Source organism: Syngnathus floridae, chromosome 22 (assembly GCF_059516105.1).
Source record: "Syngnathus floridae isolate MCC-2025c chromosome 22, RoL_Sflo_1.0, whole genome shotgun sequence".
Classification (NCBI taxonomy): domain Eukaryota; kingdom Metazoa; phylum Chordata; class Actinopteri; order Syngnathiformes; family Syngnathidae; genus Syngnathus; species Syngnathus floridae.
Window position 1 is genome coordinate 2,336,781 of NC_142434.1, and position 14,084 is coordinate 2,350,864.

The 14,084-nt window shown below is 40.3% G+C and overlaps 1 long non-coding RNA gene across 1 annotated transcript in view; it reads left to right on the top strand.

Annotated features, from left to right (window-relative positions):
- LOC148379136 (uncharacterized) overlaps nucleotides 1-11,405 on the top strand; it is an 86,185-nt gene extending 74,780 nt beyond the window's left edge. Inside the window, exon 4 of the long non-coding RNA XR_015855339.1 lies at nucleotides 11,278-11,405. This is a non-coding gene — a long non-coding RNA (uncharacterized LOC148379136). The remainder of the gene's footprint in view (nucleotides 1-11,277) is intronic.
- The last annotated feature ends 2,679 nt before the right edge of the window (nucleotides 11,406-14,084 follow it).

The following is a 14,084-nucleotide window of genomic DNA, read 5'->3' on the forward strand; positions in this document are numbered from 1 at the left end:
GGGCGGCCGCCGCTTGGCCATCGTGGTTGATTTGCAATAAAAGCATGATTGTCCATTAATCTGATGGTGAGCGGCGTTCATTAGGGGGGACTCGTGGGGGGCCAATCAAAACGCTGCATGCGTTGTTGCTAGATAATTTGACACGACGGCTTGATGGGAAGGTCCGGGTGAAGCCATCATATAGCAGCCGGCATATACAGCCCGTAAAAACGAGCGAGTATAGCCGACGCGTGATTAAGCTGTGATATAATGCAACAATAAAAATTCTGCGCCGGCAACTCTTTACGCTTGCAATTAGATGCGGAAAACCCAAATGGCAGGCTTTGTATCCTCTCAGGTATTATGATCTCATTTTAGCGGAAACTGAGATGTATTAGTATATATTTCATCCTCGGGGAACGCTTATGATAGTCAGTAGTATCCAGTAACAGGATAAAATATTTAATATGTATTTAAAAACCAACCATCCCTACACCAACAGGATAAAATATTAAAAATACATTTAAAAAATAATATAATATAAATAAATATGTATTATATATATATATATAAATATTTTTTATATATTTTTTATATTGTAATATTTTATTATTTTATTTAGTGACCGATCGGTCCAATCGGTATTTGCTAATCCTGAGGTGACTGAGTTTGCCGCACTGATTTAAATCAACGCCACGGTGAAGTCATAACTGCATATTGGCGCCTAAGATGGCAGCTCCAGTCCAGGAAGGACAGTTAAACTCACGATGGATGGACAGCAAGTGTGAAATATTCGACCTTGTAAATTGTAAGTCCTTGTAAATCACGACGATATACCGCTTCACACAATTTTTTTTTTAACCATTGGGAACCACCTGTCTGTCACTCATCAGCCCTCTATTGAAATATAAAGATGGAAGAAGACTTTGACTTGTGCCGGGAAACGACCTTTGCCGCTCAAAAGAGTCATTGGTAACCCAATTAAAAGGAAATGTCACGCTGGTAATTGAATCTCGGGATGGGGATCGGCTCACTGGCGCCTGTTTTATTCCGTCCGCTTTGATACGATACGCTAAAACATGGGTGTCAAACCCGAGGCCCGGGGGTCAGATACGGCCCACCGAATTATTCGATGCGGCCCGCAAAGACAAATCGTGCAACAACTTCATGTCAATACTAAAATTAGAAATTGCTTGAAGTTTTTATTAGCTTTTTAAAATATTTCAACAGTTTTTACTAGTCTCAAAACAATGCAACATTTAATGAAACATAGAACATTTAATTCAAGATGGGGTCGGCTGTATTCTAATGCGAACAGCGTGTGAGTCACACACGAGCAATCGAGGACTAAAACATTTTTGGCATTTGCTTGGTGCAACACCGCGTGAATCTCTTCATGTGCAAAGCCGTACCTATGGGGAAAGAGGTAAAAAGGAATTCACTTGTCGCCTCCAGCTTGGCAGTACTCACATGCTAGGCTCTTGTTACCAAGGTAACGCTGTCCCAATTCACTCATCTATCAACGCTCCCCTCCCATTGGTTGTCGATGACTAATGCCGAGCCCACCCGCTTTTTTGCGTGTCGCCGGAGGTATTTTATTGACAGTCCATTGTCTGGTGTCACCTGTGAGCTTGACTAATTAGACTCGGTGTGGTCTACCTTCAAACGTCTCCACGACCTAATCAGTCTTTCGATTTATGAGAAGCAGTTCATAATAACACAGAAGACAGTTGTGTGCCCAGGGAGTCGTGACATTTCATTCTCTGGAGGCGATTATTTTTTATTATTTTTAGCATTAATTCAAGCAATTTCTTTCACCAAAGGTCTTGATTTGCAGATAATGTTAATATGGAAAATGGGATTGGATCACAGTTATGGACTGATGAATCCAAAAACTAATATTAATGATGAAATATTGTCTGAAGCATTACAGCAAGTAGAGCGTTGAAAATGAAATGAAATGACCTCCCCTCTTCGACGGCGCATCTTCACTGCATGTTGTATAATATGACTGTGATAGGAGATTACATAATTTTTTGGGGGGGGGAGTGTGTAAGTCTTATTTTAAATGGTAAAACAGATTCCGACACAGATGGCTGCTCTGCACTGCTGCTCGGCAGATGGAGAAGATCTTTGGTGGGGGGGGGTTGCGATCTTTGCCTGACAGTCGTCGCTTTTGATTTATTTTTCATCTCCGTTTCGATTTGATCCCTCTCAATTATTATATTGTATTGTTTAGAAGGAAAATAAAAGTGGAATTTTGAAGAAGGGGAAAAAACTCAAGCAGGACCTCGCTAATGTTTGACTTTTGATGGGATTATCTCCTCCATTATTGAGAAACAAGGAGCAATTGCAATGTGCTGATGGCTCCCTCTCATGTTTTGTTCCAATCTATAATTGCTTCTTTTCATGTCATATGTGAGAAAAGGTTAGGCGGCGGGGAATTTTACCGCGCTGGGCGCCAAGCGACCTTAACTGAACCACAATGGGAACGATTTGAAACATTTGAAACGCTCATGTGAAATTTCAAATCTGCAGTCAAACTTTTATGGATCGTTCGGAATTATAGCAGCGAGCCTGATTCTGTTGCAACTGCTGCTTCTTCTTTATTTTATTTTATTTTATTTTATTTCTATTTTGTTAGTTTATTTATTATTTTTATTATATTCATTTTATTTTATTTCATTTATTTCAACATACTCTTCACCAGGTAGTCTTGCATGTCGTCTAAAATCCGACAACCATTTCTCTGGCTATTTATTACCCAAGAATTAATTTACTTCTATCCTTGCTTTTCGCATAATGTCACTTTTTGTAGCATATTTGCAAAATGCGCACTCCTTAACTGACGCTACGTTGCGCCGTGGGAATGTTTGAAGTGGAGATAGCGGATACATTTAGACGCTCCTAATATTCAAAATAACCTCGAGGGCAAACGATGCGCCGACTGTGTAATGAAGCCGAGGATGTAAATAGAATAGGCGACAGCGAGAGTAAATTTACTTTTAGCCGAACTGTACTCTAAGATGTGTGTCAATTCAAAAAGCCATATCAGAAAAAGAAAAATGCTTCTGGTCTTGATGAAGATGGACCGCCAATGCTTTTCGCTCCAATTCAATCACGACATTGAGAAGATAGCATGGCAAAAGATGTGGTCGAGATGAGGTGGAGGACTTTCAAAGAGGGGATGTTTTATTCCTAAATCTAAAGTGGCAGCCGAGCTCACCTATCATGGAAAATTGTTTAATAGGCATCCATTTGTCAAATTAGTCCAGAAGCTGATATGGAGGTATGGCTCTTCACATCTCCTACGGGAGTCCATCAGGCGCTTGGGATCTTTTCAACAGGTATTAATACATTCCCGCTCCGAGTTGATGGGAAGCTACAGCGTGCACTGTGCTGGAACTGGCAGCTTGTCTCTTCCTCTTACTTTGCCTTTTCTTCTGCCGCCGACAACTGTCACCGGCGCCGGTTCTCGCCGTCCGCATCCTGTCCATCAAGAATAGGCTCACCTCTGCAATGTTCTCTTAAGATATATTGGACTTTCTTCAAAGATGTGGAAAGTAAATTTCATTTTAGTGTCTTCGTTTCAGCATTCATCCAATAATTAATTCCTCCAACAAAGAACTGTTTTAATATATTTTATATATTTCCTTATATTTTTTAATTATTTTTTAAAAATATTATTTCATTATTAATATATTTCCTGGTTTAATCCGAATTATTTTGAGTCAGAAATGCACCCTGAGCTTTCCGAGCATTTTATTCTTGACGCTCTCATTTTAGTGTCTTCGTTTCAGCATTCATCCAATAATTAATTCCTCTAACAAAGAACTGAACAGTTAGAAATATATTTTATATATTTCCTTATATTTTTATTTATTTTTTCAATATTTTTATTTCCTCTATTTTTATTCTATATATTATTATATGTCCTGGTTTAATCAGAATTTTTATTTTGAGTCAGAAATGCACCCTGAGATTTCCGAGCATTTTATTCTTGACACTTTTATTTTTTCCTTCTTGTGTGTTTTTATCAGTGTCTGTCACATCTGACTCGCACTCCAGTCTATCTGCATGCACTCAAAGACAGTGTGACAGCGATAAGAGCCTCTTAAAAGGCAAACGCGGGACCTGCATGTCCAAATAGTCGCTCAGTTTCATCTGTGAAATATGCAAATGCATATCTCATCCTTGCTGGAACTATTCCAGACCAAGTATTTGCCTTGGTGAGACATTTTGCAACATTTTTTTTTCTTATTGATTCACTTTTAACAACATTCATCTGTTAAGTTGTGATGGTTCATTACGAGTTCCTTTGAAAGATTGCTGGAAAGTTCTCAATTCTATATTTGCACAGAAAGATCAGCAACTCGTTAAAGTAATTCTTGCATCCCCTGATGTGATTTTTGATTATTTATGTCGCCGAGTCTTCCCGGGATGAAGCGTTTGCTAAATGCTCGAGACTCCAGGAAGCTCAGAAGGAGAAAGCGGCATCCGGCTGTCAGTGCGAATAACTACAATCGGAGTCCGGCGCCTCGCTACCAACAAAGTGTCAACATATTCACAAAAACTTTATCTTCACAAAGTAGTTGGTGGTGCCTAGTTGCTGAAGTCAAACACGAATTTGTGGCAAAAAAAGCGGTCAACCTTAAAATTCATCTCCACGTAAAATGATGCGGGGGCCGTATCTAGCCCCCGGGCCTTATGTTTGACACCGGTGCTCCAAGTTGACATTTGACAACTTCAAACTTTTCCAAATTGATTTTTCCATCCCACAGCAAATATAAATGATGAATTTAAAGTAGCGTTTTTCTCTCAGACAGTGTCGGCGCAATTTAAGTCAATATCATATTACACAAACAATGGCGGCGTTTTGTTTTCCCCTCAATGGCTTCTAATCCATTTACGTCTTTTGTGCTTTCATTTTGCAAACGACAAGCTTCAATTTGCGCGCTTCGACACCGAAATGTTTTGCAAAGCTTCTTAGTGGCAGGAAATGTGACTCGCCTTGTTTATGTGAGAGGCAGAAATATCACTGCTATAAGCTTTTAATCTTTCGGCTATACGATTGCTGTTTAGCCATTGCAGGACTCAAAGTCTGTGTAATATTTTTTTTTCTTTCCAGACATTCTGATTTGCTTTATTCGCCGCTACGTTTGCGATGGAAGATTAATTGTAGTCTAAAAATAGCCGAGTCACCATAATAAGCAGAATTGATCTTGTGGCTTAAATAATTAAAAAAATTGCTGAAAAATAAAAATATATATATAAATGAAATAATAAAAAGAAAAAAAATATCTAAAATAATAATAACGTAGCAGAATAATCCAAAATATGAGATTTTATGTCCTACAAGGTTGAAAAGAATTGTGCAAGCATGCCTGGTGGAGCGTCATATTGAAAGCCTACAGGAAGGAGTTTGTGAGCGAGAACTCATTTCGCATGAGAGGCCACAGATGGCTTTACTCACCGCATTAGGTCAGGATTATCGACCGCCCTGATTTACTTTCAACCGCTTTTAGTTTGTGCCTTGGCTAAAATCCTTCCTCATTTGCACAATTTCCTCGCTAACTAATGCTGAGAGACATCACCTCCTCAACTGTAGCCTCTCAGCTAAGCATCAGTCTAATTACTGTATACACAGATAACACTTTGCATATGATTTACTGACGGTGCAGAAATCTCAGCTCGTCCATTTTTTGGGGGCAATTTGGTGTGAGAATTAAATCAAGAAACAAACGGACAACAAGTTACATATTGATATTAAACTTCCCCGTGTAGCCAAATTTATTCATCACAAAAATCTATTACGCTAACATGATGTCCTTCCATTTGCAATATATTTTTTAAGCCTTGTCCTCCTAAATCCTTATAAACTCCATTGTGAAGTAGCATTTTCTGCATATTGCATTTCATGCCCTTTTTACAAATCATATTTCTCATCGTGACCTCCATGTTCACCAACGTGGGTGTCTGGCAGTGATTGCGTATTTCTGCCAAATCATATGCTCGTATTGTTCCCTTGCATATGCTCATTTTGTGGCTAAGCCCCCCACCCTCCTCAAGGCTGCACATTTAAAAAAAAAAGATTTAAAAAAAAAAAAAGTCAAATAAAACCAGCATCTGTGATAGTCTTCCCGGGCTATTTGAGTGTATATCAAGCCTCGCTATGATAAAGACTGCTTTAATAGGCTACACGGCCGGGGGGGATGAAACGGGCTCCTGATTCTAGCTAAGCCCTTGAGAGCAACGAGGCAGGGCGTAAGGAGCCTGAGCATGGTCCTGATGATAATCCTCCTCCCGACCGCCGCACGGCATCGGTACCGCTCAATTAACAACCCCGCGCGGCGTTACAATGGGCCCGTGTGTTTGTGCACAGGGGGCAGCGTTGAGTCGGCAGCCGCCATGTCGCTTCGGCCGATTCCGAATCAATTAATCACCAACCTACTAAGTCTTTGCGTCTAATGGACCGCGTTTGTTTGGATTGATAAGCCTCATTGTGTGGGGTCACGGGGGTGAAGTTCTACCTCCATCGCCATTAAATAGAAACAAAAGCAGTATTTTATATTGGTGGATCTGGAGCAGACAGAAAGCAATTTGTTCAGGGTTAGAAGTTAATTAGCTCGCGCCGTATGCTTTGTTCTCATATGGAACTTTGAAGTTATTTCATAATGCATATTTCCCTTTCCACCATGGGGTGGGGGGGCATATTAGTCCTAATTATGTCTTCTGCTTAGCATTTAAGGAAAAATCCACCAAAGGCGGCATCAATTAAAAAAAAAAAAAAAACGCTTTATTTTTCTTATCACGTGAAATTTTCACGCCGCAACGAGAGCGTGTGTCACCCACAAAAAAAAAAAAAAAAAAAAAAGAGCCCATGCAAGGTGCTTGATTAAATGTCATCGCTGCCCCTCTCCCAAATATACACACGGCGCCGTCCCGAGCCGCAATCGAGTAAGAAAGATGGCGCTTAGCACAACAATCCAATTAGGAGCACGATAATTGCCTAGCAGAAACAAGTGAGGCTATTACGCTGTCAGCCGTGTGAAGGATAGAGGACGGCTACATTCAAAGGAGGCCGGTCGGCCGGCCGGCCGGATAGTTGAAGGTGTAACCTCACAATGTTTGCTAAAAGAGGATCTCATTTGGTTTCCTTAATGCATTCCTCTAAATGATACTGTCGTCATGATCACCATGACACTTTGTTTGGGTTTCTGGGTATATGAGGAGGGTGGTGGAGGACTTCCATAGGAAATTGGTAGCTTCTTCTTCTGCTCTCAACCTCTACCCCCTAGTGGCTAGGCTGCGTAATGCAAATAGATTTGTATTAGCAAAGCTTATTGGAGCGTGTCTTTAAAATCATTGAAATAAAATATATTATTAAATAATTAAACTAAAATAAAAATGATTATTATTAAATAAAAAATTATCAGGATTGTATATTTTTTTCTTTATTTATATGTGACTGTATTGGAGTTCCCTTCATCTGGTATTGAATGGATGCTGAGTAATCATATTCCAAAATAGCACATTTAAAAAAAAAAAAGAGGCATCCTAATTGCAGGAAATTGGGTTTGAGGGCTTAAGTCACCAGTGTGAAGTAAATCCATGCATGTGTTGGCAAGATTAGTAATTGTGCAGACCCCGATCATACATATGCAAATATACTCTCATGATCCCAGAGAGTTGAGCAGAATTACGGAGAGCTTCCGTCACACTGAAAAGACTCTATACTGGTCCATATAATCACTGAGCTGAATTGAGGGCACGAGCCAAAGAAAGGATTTTTTTTTTTCTCTACCTCTGCATCGCTATTCAGAGAGAGACGGCATGTTCCGATGTACCGCGGATGCTTTCGGATCATTTTCAAAGAACTTTTTTTATGTTTACCAGATACACAACATTTTGATGGGCTTCAGGTTTTGTGGTAAATATTTGATGGTGTAAGTTTGTGTGTGTCAAGAGACATGAAGAACATTCTGTTTTTAGGTCATCACAAAGACCACTCATCTTCTTCTCCTTCCTTCACATCCACAATGTGATCGCTGTAGTTTTTTTTTTTCTTCAATATGCCCTAGTTCTGAGAAAAAACACATCAAGGATGTGTGTCATAGTGTCAAGAAATACAACTAAGGAGACTTTATGTGCTCCCACAGGGGTAGGAATCGTATGTTTACCATTATGATAGAAAAATAAAGAATTATTTTGCAGACAGAAAATAGTAGAGGCACCTGGGGGCAACTAAAAATGGAAGAAAATAAAAGTTGGGCCAAGCTCTCAACTTCAAGGTTAATGCAAAAAGTTAGACCCCATTGTAAATTCACAGCTTCCATTTATAGAACAAAAAAAAACACGTATTTAATTATTAAATTAACTCATTGTGATGACTTCATCACACCAGACGCCGTCAAAATATTTGGCAACCTGTTACGCCTCCCATCCCCGTCTTCAAAGTAACAAGTAGGGGAGGGGGGGGGGACGTTTGGCGCCATCCGCGAGGGTCACAAGGGAGCTAGTTAATAGGAAACCGTTATGTAAATCCAATCTAATTAAAAGAGAGCTAGGTGGTAGGAAAGAAGGTCGTATTAATACACATTAATAGCCGGCTCATTTGCATCTCGTCTTTGCTCATATCGGGAAATTCCAAACAGATAACCCAGCCGTGCTGTTCGGCTCATACATAACACGCAAAGTTATTTCACTGCGAGGTACTATCTGTTCTGTACCATTTTTTCCTGTTGACGTTATCTGTCCCAATATTTCAATGTCTATATCTTATGTGTCAATTTTTTTTATCACAAGCTGCATTGTAGTTTCTGTCACAAAGCCATTTTGACTGTGAGGCCAACCATAGGTGTCAAACCTGAGGCCGGGGGGCCAGATACGGACCGACAAATAATTTTGTGGCCCGCAAAGACAAATTGTGCGTCAACTTTATGCCAATTGTCTTCACTTTTAAAAAAAATATAAAAATTGCTAGAAATTTTTATTTGCATTCATCTTTGTAAAATATTCAGAGTTTTTAAATGAGTATATATATTATATACCTTCCAGACTCGTATAAAAAAACTAATAATAAATAAAATGTTTTTTTTCCTTCCTGCATTCTTTGAAAATATCAAAATAAAATATGAAATATTTGGCTCAAATTCTTTTAGGCCCAGCACTAGGTTAGCAATTTGACCCAATTTTGGTTACTTTTAACCCAACAGTGTAGAGTGTAATCGAATTCACAAAATATGTTATGATAGTCTCGATATTCTAGAGTCGTGCCGGGGCAGTAAGCCCTCCCACAAAGCCAAGTCTTGTTTTTAAGTTTCCTCCAGTCCCCCGAAGGCAACTTTCTGCCATAAACCAGATGCCGTCTCTTGACATCCACCACTTAGTAGTTTTTAAGAACAGTCAAGTTTCTCCCCATTTCTGTTCCTCTGGGCTGGAGGCGGCGTTAAAAAGAGGAAAGTGAATGTACAACGTTTCTGCTTAAACTCACAAACCTTCAAAGTGGATTTGTCTTTTTTTTTTCCTCGCTTTTCGCAATCAACGGAGGCGTCAAAGACGTGGGGTATTTAAATGGCCTTTGAAGTGAAGCCATGAAAAAGCACTTTTTTCCTTGAATGCACTTTTCAATCTTTTTTTTTTTCTTCTCAAGGCGTCGGTGCTGACGTAGAAAAAAAGTGTGGAGAGAGATTGAGAATTTGAACCCTCAAGGTGCTGCATGATTTGATCGCTGCCAAAATGGCGACCAGCTTCAGTTCTTCGTTTTGTTGCTCTTTTTCGTTTTACGACTAACATGGTGTCCTCCTTTCCTCTTTGGGGCCGATTAAAAAGCTCCCCATGGTTGCTTTTATAATAACTCTCTTCAAGCCGCGCTCAGGTTGTCTCACGGACGTTAACCTCGCTAAATTTACTACCTTGGACTTTTCTGTTTTATGGAGCTTCGAGGAGCCGCCAGTGACCTTTTTGTTCATATTTTTGGTCCTTTTTGCTGCCGTGTTTTTTTTATTTTTTCAACAGGCAGCATCTCGGCATCTGCCGTAGGTTCCTCTTGTTTACTTTCTAAGAATTATTCATGGTTGCTCCGTTTCGCTGAGACTGACCTCGAGGTTTTGAATGTGTAATTATATTTATTTTTCTTCAGCATCATTCAGCAGCTTTTTATTTTTTCCAGCTCATCAAAGCTTTTTCTGTGACTACTCAACCCGTAATATTATATTTGTCTCCTTCACACCATCCTCACAATGGGGAACAGCTTCTGCTGCTCATTCGGCTGGGTCAACCTGACTTAGATACAGACAGACCCGAATAAAGGGAGTGGGGGGGGCGGAGGTCCTGAATGCATCTCTTCTTCCCTTGAGGCTGCGCATCACCTCCAGCTGCAGCCCACAGTCAACAGAGATCCAATATCCACAAAGATTAACCTTGCATTACCCGAGCCGGCGTGGTATCGTTTGGAATTCAGCGCGGCGCTGACTCGCAGTGAGGCCTCATAAAATGCTCCATTAAACAATTATGAGGCTTCATAACGATACCACCTGACCGTAAGTGACAGTCACAGTTGTCTTAAGAATCGGTAGGTGGGTGGAAGATCTTTGTCGTGATGCTCGCCCCAAGTTTTGGATCTGCGTAAGCAGCGTAAGCCTTTTTATGCTTGGGAGTTATTTCTTTCGACTCTGCCTAGCAACACGTGCCGAAGCAAGGATAAAAAAATATTATTATTATTAAAAAATATTATTAAATTAAAAGAGGCAAAAAAAAATAATCTGCATAACCAGCCATTCTTGTTATTTCTTTCAACTCTGCCTAGCAACAAGCACCAGGATAAAAAAAATTCTTCATTGTTAACTTTAGCTGTAATTGCAACTCACCCTCTGCCCTGAAATTGCTCGTCCAATTTTAATATTTACATGAAATATTATCGCCGCTCTGCAGCCTCATCCTTTCGCCGAGCACGCCTCAACTTTAAGGGCTAATGACGTGTAATTAATCCCGACATATTATTCGAGAAGAGTCTTGTTTTGCTATTTTCGAGTGGTTATTGTAGTCATCAACAAGTGAAGATAATTTGCTTGATGTTGCTCGACGTTAATTGTCTGCCGCGTATCTCCTGCAATAACGTTGCGCGAGGAATAATGAATATAAATAGGTTAAGTCTTTTTACATGACTGATTTTGTGCCCGCCTACATTTTCATCATTTTTCAAGCAAGAAATGATCCTCATAAATTTTTATTTATTTTTTTTCCTCATGGCTGGATCGTTTCTGTGAAATTCCACTCCGCTTGTTCTTACATGTGTAGAAATGGAGGGGAAAGCATGTTCCTGTCAAGAGGCTCGCCGTGTGGCATTGTGACCTTCTGAAAAAAGATCCTCCCACACTCCAGGCGTTACACGTCGAGGGGTCTCGCGTCGTGGTTTCAGCTCAGAGGAGCTAATGAGGCCACCAGGATGCCAACAGCCTCAATGAAGGTGGACAAGTTTGGGCCCTTTGCTTTAATGTCACCACCATTGTGGTCCCCAAGCTTCAATTAGAGCAGCTAATCAAAACATCTGAAGCCACTGCATGAGAAGGAATCAGATGGATAGCTTCCAAAACTTTTTCGTTTTTTTTCCAGGGTTTCCTGGACCCTATTAACCTGCAGGATGACCCTTGGTCCTTCTTTCAGGTGGCCTCATTTCTGTGCCTTGATTAGGAAGACGAGGTCAGCGCTTTTTATCCACAGCCGAGACTATCTTGTCAAGCCCGTTCCCCGAAGGGACGGCGATCCAGTCGGGGGGTTTAGGTCAGCAGACAAGAGACGGCGGGCCTTGGGAGCGTAATACAATTACATCCTGATAATCAGTGCCGCCTCAGCCGACGGCTCTGGCAATCAATGCGTGTTGAATTAGAAACGCCTCGGAACCGTTTTACGGGTCGAACGTGTATTGATAGCGGTCGCTCGCTGTGTACAATCGATATTGTGTGTTTTACAGGCTCTAATGAAAAACAGGTCACGGTATCACGTTCAGGAGTCGCACATCATATTTCAGCCACAACACACTCGATAAAGGATGTGTATCTCTTTTGTGCAAAGTCTTCTTACGAGACATTGCGCTCTACTTTTCTTTAACGACAGTGGCTGCGAAAAGTGCGTATTGATTTGGTTGTCCAGTCTGTCTGGAAAATTAATTGTTAATAATGTCTCCCATTTTCCCCTCCTCAGTCTCCCATTGCATCAATAGCAAACTGTTTGGATTTAAATAATAAATTTAAAAAAATAATAAAATTAAATAAAATTAAATAAAATGAAATAAAATTAGATTAAATTAAATTAAATTAAATTAAATTAAATTAAAAAAGGTGTCATGAGCCAGCACTCCTGATTCTTAAGGCCCTTGGCAGATTACATTGACCTGGCAACATTGAGGCTGAAATCCTATTGGACAAAAAAAAACAAAAAACATTTCTGGAAGCTGAGCAGCCAAGACCTGACGATAATAGACTGTCGGAAATACAATTTCATGTATGAATCTGATACTGTGTAGTATTTCAGAAAAATATTCTAGGTAATAAAAATGGGCTACAAAATTCAGCGTTTAACTTACTCAGTCTGAATCCTTAGTCTTCACACAAATATTAACTGCCTGATGATGAATTAATTACAGACGTTTCTTGCGCTTAAATATTTCAGCGGCATAGTGTTTTAAAAACGACTAATAGGAGCAGCAGCACTTGACCCTTTTCAAGCATTTATTTGGCACATGAAAGCGGTGCCAGTTTAAAGAGCTGATTAAAAAACAAATCATCAGCAAGTTGTGTGTGTGTGCATGTGTGTGTGCATGAGTGTGTTTCTCTCCCTTGCCAGCAGGTCTGGCAATAGGCTCTGACACACTGCCTTCTGCTTGGAGGTTCCAGGGATAAATAGGGCCTTGCAGCGGCTTAAATCCAAAGGGATTCTTGCTAGAAATTAGCTGCTGTGTTGTGACACTTCCATGCTATGAGGGAGGGGTGAGAAAAAAAATACCAAAATCACCGCTCAGGCTCAGATGCCTGTTTCGAGGGCATTTTTTTTTGTTCCTATCAAAATAAATCAAAGTCTAACGGACATTATTTTTTTTGCTTTCAAAGCCAAATGGTGTGCATGTGTCTCCACAAAAAAACCAAACCCCGCACTCTCATCTTAATCCTCGTCAGCAAGAGATAAAATCTGTTTACGTTTCGAAGCACACCCAAACCCGAAATGATTATCTCCAAAGTCTGATCTCAAAGGGAATCGCCGAGATTTCTATTAAAATCCACGCGCGGTGTCACATTGTATTCATACGCGTACTCGGAGAAGCTACGGTGAGCCGCGCTAATCCTGAAGCTTGAAGTTTGGATGTTTGCAAAGAAAAATTGCAGCAATCTCAGGACAAAACCCGGCTCACCTACTTTTGGATTCGAATTGAGTAGATGCCAAATAAGACTAAGTGAGGCTAGTAAAGGTGCCAATGTTGACTTTGGTCTCCACCAGGGGATGTCCAAGCACCACCACTAGTGGGATGAGAAGTTTCAAGATACTTGGTGTCCACCTAATAACCTCGGTGACATCTCCTCTCTCAGTTTCCCCACTTTCCAAGATTCCCGCTGATCAAAAGCAGCTTTGAGCTGTTTATCGTTCTCATCGGGGCCATTCGCAGCATATTGCATCCGGTAAAATAAGTGCTTTGACGTGCATCTGCTTCCAATCATCCTTTTGCCATCAGTGCTTGCGATACACATCCAGATTTCATAAATCAAATCTGAACATTGCTGTTAGGTAGGATAGAGATACATGCTGTACGTTAGTTATTAAGGATGTGGTCACGATCCATACATGGACATGATGAAATCAGTTTTACCTTGAAGAAGCACTCTTTTATTTAAATCTATGAAAAATTCTCCCAAGCTGTATTTAACATTTTCTTAATATCAACAAACAATGGATTCTTTCTTTGCTTTGCTTGGAATTTGCCGTTTGCACTGCTGCGATGGCGTCCCTCAGGGATCCCTCTCGGGGCCCCTGAACATGTCAAAGAGTTCACCCATTGCCAAACGAATCACAGCGAGGATTTTAATTCTTGCGTAAAAGTAATCATCGTGGAAATT